This window comes from Diabrotica undecimpunctata, chromosome 7, assembly GCF_040954645.1.
Source record: "Diabrotica undecimpunctata isolate CICGRU chromosome 7, icDiaUnde3, whole genome shotgun sequence".
Classification (NCBI taxonomy): Eukaryota; Metazoa; Arthropoda; class Insecta; order Coleoptera; family Chrysomelidae; genus Diabrotica; species Diabrotica undecimpunctata.
The window spans coordinates 143088643-143096643 of record NC_092809.1 but is presented as its reverse complement, the minus strand read 5'-3'; the positions used below and the strand labels follow the sequence as shown (position 1 = coordinate 143096643).

Genomic DNA, 8001 nt, shown 5'->3' with positions numbered 1-8001 from the left:
TTTCGGGTAGTTATTTCCTTTTATTCTTTCGACAATGTTCGTGCTGTTGTTCCAAGTAGCTTGTACATTTTTATTGAGTAATTATACTTCTGCCTCTAGTTGATCAACGGTTCTTAATGGAATTGAAAGGTTAATCTCCTCTTCAAGGTCGATCTGGAAACTTTTCCAGTCAGTATTTTTGTTAACAAGTCTAGGGGGGCTTTCTTTTTTGATAACAGTGTCACTGAGTGTGAGAATAATTGGAGAATGGTCCGAGTTCATATCCAATGTCTCTTCTATCTCTATGTAATTAAGTCAATAAGGTCTGGGATTTTATTTGTGTCAGTAGGCCAGTATGTTGGCTTTCCCCTTGATATTGCGTCGCATTTTATATATTTCATTGCTTCTAAAAATTCTTTCCCTTTGGTGGTAGTCAGTCGTGACCCCCAATGCGTATATTTTACATTGAAGTCTCCTCCAAGGATAAATCTATGTCCTTGACTGGTCAGGAAATCTACATATTGATTTTTCTTGATGGCATGTTTTGGCGGACTGTAAACCGCTGTGACGATTACCTCATAGTTTTTACATTTAATTTCTACTGATGTGGCCTGAAATTCTTTAGTTCTGTATCCCATTTCTTGATAGCGCATAATATTTTCGCCAAAGATACACGTGACGGTCTAATGATACACGCCAAAGGTAATTTAAACTTCCAAACATCGGTGATAGCGGCGAAATGTCGGTACGGGACTTGCGTCTCCAGTACCAGGACAAATTTCCGGTACCACCTCACTAGCTAGCTGCCAGGCCACGACTGAATTCCTTACTGTCAGGCTTTGATGATCTTTTTCCGGTAAAATAAATGCCTCAATCAGCGATTTGATTTAATTTCACTTCTCGGCAAATGTCAATAAACATATTACGCTTAATTTTGAGACGCAATTCTAAAACAACGCAAATTACTTACAAGTGATTTGCGTACAAGAACAAGTTCTTATAGTAACTTATGAGATTTACAGAGATAACGATTTAAAAATAATGACGCGATTGCTTTTATTCGATGCCCTTTAGACTGTATAAATAAACATCTAGAATATGCCTTCTCGTTTGAAGATTTTAAGTGTTTCTCTTTCGAATTTTTGTAAGACTCAAATTCAAACTTTGTACAGAGTGTATATAAATAAGTTTCTCCAAAACTTTATGGGCAAAGTTCAGTAAAGGTGTGGGTCTAAATTACTCTGGTTTGTCATTTAATTTCTAAGGTTTTAAAATAATGATTATCTTTGCGCTCTTGAATTCCTTGAGAAGATTATCATTATGAAGAATCTTTGAAAACAGTTTAGGCAACCGTTTTCTTGCCTAGGGTTTTTTATTAATTAAAAATTCATTATGTGTACCATCGCCATGGGTTTCCATTTTAAACAAGCTTAGGCTCTTGGCTCGGGATAAGTTTAGTGGTATGGTAGCTATTTGATCAGGAGTAACTGAGTTTGTTTTGTTGCCTTACCTAGCCTTTTTACTAGAATATTTGAAGTCTAGATGCAGTCTGAATTTCCAGTTATATTCGTACATTTTTGTTTTCTTCAAACGTAATTAGCTGTTTAGATGTGTTTTGGTTACGTTTTGTTAGGTTACGCTAGGTTTATTCAGTTTTCTGAAAAGAAAAAATTAATGAAGAAAACCAAGAAAATGACGAACGTTTGTTGGGGGTTTTAATTTGATTTTTAAAAGTGTACGAACTACATTAAAATTTCCATTTGCAGAGTCAGCGCCATTTATCAAATTCTCCGCGGGTAATTATGGCTTTAATAAAACTGAAAAGTTTATGGGAATCTCTGGAGTTCCTTCACGAAATAAATAAAACGGCGAAAGGTAATCAAGCGAAAGTTGCCAATTTTCCGCCCTAAGTTGTCCTTGCCGCCTTTTGGGCAATTCAATTCTTTTTTCCTTGTCGATTTCTCTACCTGCGATTCTTACAAATAGCTTTTTCGATTCAGGATTCCACTAGATTTCGCAATCGGAAAGCGATCTATTAAATTATAATAACGATAGTCGGATGCTCGCAGAATGGGAAATGATGGGGAATCGTTCAATGCACATCAGCTACCTGAGGTCGCCTCACTTCGGATCCTCGGATCATGAACGTCTCCAAGGGGATTATATACTCGAGACAACGATACGGATTTTAACTATGCCGAAGAGGTTAGAACGGAGCACAAAAATAAACTCGGTAACGATCTAAATATTACGATTGGGATCGTGCCTGAATTGCTTAAAATTATTTCAAATTATTCGGAAACAACAATCGGAATAAGTAGTTGGTATGGATTTGACCTATAAGAAATGTTATTTTCCTTTTAACAACTTCTTCTTTCGATATGTAACAAAAAACCTAATTGTCTATTTTTAATGTGTAATATTAGATCTGTGAAAACAAACAAAGTCCGAATTTCTTTACACACATACACACAATGTAAGATTCACGTTTATTTAGTACACCACTTATGGCGTTTTCCTATAAAAATATTGTATCATACATACATACTCTATTTGGTTACGGACCATTCGTTTAGTTGTATCTGCTGGCTACGTCTAAATGTACAGGCGGCGGTGGTACTTTGGGAGTTTGAAAACTGTATTTGTGATTACTGGTTGCTCCTCTAAATAGAAAGTCGCCAACGTGTTTGATAGTTTAAATCATCTATGATATCTTCATTAAAATCTCGACACCAGACGTATAACTATAAATGGTAGTGAGATAGAACAAGTCCAGGAATATATCTACCTAGACCAAGTTCTGAAACTTGACATAGAGAACCAAAGGGCGGAAATGGCTAGAAGAGCAAAACTGGCATGAGCAGGATTTGGGAAACTACCCATTTTCTACCAGAATGTCGATAAGTATATTTTTTCATAAATATAACTACTGATGACAATGGAATGAATCTAAATAAACGTAAAAATATGTTTTTATTATTAATGTATATAATATTAATATATAATATTAATATTTTTTTATAAACATAAGAAAAAAACGCTGTGACCATACGGTCACACAGGGAACTTACCCATAAATACATTATATATTTAGTACTGTGTATGAAAAATGTCAAAACACTCAATGCAAAGTCGTAAATTACATTTTTTACACTGTGTACGTATCACGGATGAACACCCTTCTCCAGCGCACTTACGTCTTTTACCATTAGAAACTCGAACAACAATATGATCGATGTTGTCATATCGTAGATTGTCGGACACTCTATTCATGGACAGACTGACCAGGACGACTAGGTGGAACTCCATATTTTCGAATATAAATCTGTGCAATTTCTCGGTGGAAAACTATATTAGCTGTTTTCTTTCTTTCATTTAAGGACTTCTTATAAAGTACCCACGCGTTATGAATGCGTACGTCTACAAGCCAAGTAAAAAGAGACCAATAAATACCACTTTTTACTTGTGATGCCAATTCTGTATCGTACCACATCTTCATTATTTATTATATTATATTTATTATATTTTGCAACAATCAAAGGCCTTTCTACTTGAATAATTTTCTTCAGTTGCTTAAAGAACTGTCTTCAGAATTCAAACACCAAGCTTTATAGCCAAAGCGTATTGGCTTACCTTTGATAAATTATTTACAACTGTGTTTCCAAAATACTTGCTAAGTTGATTGAAAGTACTCAAGACATTTAATTTTCACCTTTTCTATAATAGGGTAGTTTCCACATTTTATCAGTTATGTCAATTCTGCTGTTATCGCAATATATATATATATATATATATATATATATATATATATATATATATATATATATATTTCATGATTTGATCAAATCTATTCCTGCGCACAGAATTTTTTACCATGTGCACTGCCATGTCATCCTGTTGATCCCAAAAATATGTTCTGCCTAGTAAGGGATGGTAGCCGGATAAAATGTAAATTCCAAAAAAACATTTTAATTCGTCAATGAAGAGATCTGGATCTGAAAAATTCTTGAACGCAGCATATTTTTTTGTTTCTTGTAAAATATGTTCAAACATGTCTTTGTTAAAAAATAGTTCAAAGAGTTGTAATGAACTCATATCATAAAATTAATAACTTTCAGATTCATTCACGTTTTTAAATTTATTATTATGTATCAAATCTCGCTGTAATCATTGCTTAATCTCAGTTGTTTTTTGAAATTCTCCTTTTTTTATTTGTTCCTTTATTTATTTGACTGCCCTGTTCATTAGGTTCTTTTGTCTTTATTTCATTCATAGAGGTTTCCTCTCCTTGCTCCATATTTTCGTTACGATTTGTTCGACTTTCAACTGACGCTAATAATTGTCTATGAGACAAATTGTCAACTAAACCACTACCGTCTTCGTCGCCGGAATCTTTATCCGTATCCTCATGAACATCTGGAAGACAAATAAACACCGATGTTCCATCATTTTCTATATCTTCGTTGTCATATAACATAGTCAGTGCTTCTTCTAGCGTAAAACCACGTCTAAAAGGAAAAAACAAAAAACCCAGTATTTATCATATATTATCCCTATGTGACGGTACGGTCACAAACAAATATTACCAGCTCTGCCACATTTGACACAATACTTGTGCAATAAATTGGATAAATGTGTCTTAAACAAATTCCTCTAGATCCTATTTTTTCAAAAATATTTTTGATATCTTCAAAAATCAGACTAAAAAATATTACTTACTCAAAGCGAACGTCCATTTTGATGCGTTATCGTTGTAACACCACCAAATAATAACTATAACACGACCTTGACAGCGAATAGGTCAGGTACTGAGTATGTCATTCGGTAAATAGATGTCTCTAGTCTGCGTGGTCGTATTACTAGTTGCATATATAGCTGTATGTGTTAAATATTGAATATTTAAGACGGGCCATTTAGTGTGACCATACGGTTACGCTAGCAGAAAACGGGTTCATAACTGCAAAATACCTCAACACTTGAGGAGCGAAGTGTTCAACCATCTTTCTAATCAAGATATATGGCTGTCAAACCTGGACCCCAACCAAAGCAAATACAAATAAACTATCCACAACAGAAAGGACAATGTTTGGTATACGACTCTCAGATAGAAAGGGGAACGATTGAGTAAGACCAAAAACAAAAGTCGAGGAACTTACAAAAAAAAATTGCCTAATTTAAATGGAGCTTCGCAGGTCACACTGCTTGACAAACACACCAACGTTGGAACGCCACAACATTGAAGACCTTACAAAGGTAGACGACCAAGAGGAAGACCACAGATGAGACTGGTAGATGACATAAAAGGAATAGCCGGAACAAATTGGAAGAATGTTGCTCAGAATAGAGATTGATGGAAGGAGTTGGGAGAGGCCTATGTTCAAAAATGGACAATAGAAGGCTAAGAAGAAGAAGAGGACGATTTATTACGTGTTTCGTTGTAGATGCAAATACGAAAATGTCTAAATCATTACAAAAATTTTTAATACTCGTATGTTTTTCGTCGTAGTCTGGTGTGGATTTCATGGCGATTCGTTACCGGATGTCATCCAGATTTAAACCATACGGCCCTCTAAGTTGAAAATTCTTTTATCCCAGAAACCTACGGTATCAAAAGGATTGAGCTCTGGTGGGGATGTGTCCGTGTTATTAAGTCCTAGTTGACCTTTTACGCCGGGGTATTTTCCAAAAAGTTTTTACGGATCTGGATGTTGAGAGTAGTCCCGCTCTCTGCCGAAGGCCTTTGTGATGTAGCTGCGTCGAGTCTTGGTCCTTATGTATATGTCATTATTGATTTTAAACTTTATAAATTCTTGATTTCATCTTAGTATTCATATTTCGTCATCTAGTGTTATTACATCCTGCATATTTATTTGCTTTTTGTACTTGATCTTTCACTTCTCTCTCCAGGTCTATATAGGTGAACAGTGTAATCCCAAAGTATTTTATTTCCTTCTCTTGGTCAGTGCTAACGCTACTGACTTTTTATTGACATCTCGTTGGTTTTTTAGTGATTATTATATTGGTTTCCTGAGTTGATTAGCCATATTAAATTATTTTGCTCTGGTGTTGAATTTGTGGATTAGTCTATGTAGACTATATTCATCTTGATTTAACACTATTGCGTCGTCTGTCTAAAAGAGTATTTTAATTCTTTGTTTCCATTTTGTATCCTTTTCTTTGTTGACGGCGTTGACTTCATCCATGATTAAATTAAAGAGCATAGGGCATAACGCGCTCTTTGTCGCCTTAATGATTTTTTTTGCATTTAGACTATAATTTATGAATAAATACAATTTAATAAAATACCAGTAAATCAGTTTATTAAAAATAAACTTAAGTTAAAGTTCACCAACCATAATATTAAAAAAAAAAACAATAATTATTAGCATAACAAATTATGCAAATGATGAAACCAGTGAAAACTTTGATCATTAAAGTTAGATAATTAATTGATAATTAGGTATTAATAATTGTTTTACAGAAATTCAAGACAAAAAAATCTACAACCAGCGATAAAACTAGCTTGTTAAAGATGGTGAATATGGAGAAGAAAAATAAGGTGATGGGAAAGAAGAGTAAATTAGGACTTCTCAAAGACTTAAAATGTAAAACAGGATTTTTGTGTCTCACTGTGGGACACGAAATCTGGAAATTTGGTACGGACGGTCGAGGTACAATAAAAAAGCAGAGTTGGAAAGGAAAATAATTGGTTAATTGAAACAAAGTTAAAGCAAACGGTAAACAACAAAAACATTATAACGATCATCTATTAGCCCTACAGGAAACAAAGCAAGGGAGACAGGGATTTATAAAATACAACGGTTCAAGCAAAATTTCCCAAAACCGAGGGACTTACTATGAATCAAGCTGTGTTCAAATGGTTTTGGAAGGCTCGAAACATGAACGTGTCAATATCTGGGCCAAAGCCATCGAAGTTGCACAATTCTTAGTGAGTTCAAAACATCAAATGGTTGGTTAAAAAGATATCGTCATCGTCACGATATTACTTTTAAGACAATATGTGGGGAGTTCGCTGATGTTAATGTCAAAAATGTGAAATCTTGGAAAGAAAAGTTGTTTTCTATTTTAAAGGATTAAGCCCCAAAAGATGTGTTTAATGCAGAGGAGACGGATCTCTACTATCGAGCTTTGCCAACAAGAACATATGCATTATAAAATGACAAGTGTCCTGGAAGAAAAACTGCAAAACGACGAATTATAATTTTGTTCTGTGAAAATATGGAAGGTGAAAATTAGGAAGGTGAAATAGGCAAAAGCAAAAATCCTTGATTTTTAAGGACACATACATCGATAAGTTGTCTTTTAAATGGGTTAAAACAAAGAGGTATAGATGGCAGCACGTATTATGAGAGAAGTGGTATTATTTATGGATAATGCTACGTCTCACTCTTTGCACTGGATAATGTTAAACTTATTTGTCTTCCACCCAAAACTACCTCACATTGCCAACGCTTGGACCAAGGCATTATCCAGAATTTCAAAGCATCACTTTGAATGGCTTGATTAGTCTTGGGTATACAGTTTACAGGTGGATAGAGTTCGAAACGATGACGTCCTTAAGAGAGCCGGCGTGGAAAGAGAACTCTTTGAATTAATTAAAAAACGCAAGATTGGTTACCTTGGGCACATATTGAGAGGAACAAAATATGAAATACCACAGTTAATCCTACAAGGGAAGATCGAAGGTAGGAGAGGAGCCGGCCGCAAACAATTATCCTGGTTAAGGAATATTAAAGAATGGACAGGAATACACAATACAGGCGAGCTGTGTCACGCCGCCAAGAACAGAATTCTAGTAATGAGATAGTCGCCTACGCACTTTGGTGTATGGCATGTTAAGAAGAAGATACAGTTTACTTTAATTGCTATCGACATTTCACTTCATCTTCCCTCACTAGAGGTCGCTAGTAGCATACTCTGGTAATTATTTTTCGTATAATTGCCATACTAGTCGGTGCGTTTTGATTTGGTTTGAGTCTTCTTACAAGTCTCTCTCATGAC

The 8001-nt window shown here is 34.9% G+C and overlaps 1 protein-coding gene across 1 annotated transcript in view; it reads right to left on the bottom strand.

Moving 5' to 3' along the window:
* Positions 1-8001, bottom strand: part of LOC140445955 (uncharacterized) — a 249157-nt gene that overhangs the window by 61607 nt on the left and 179549 nt on the right. The window lies entirely within an intron of this gene.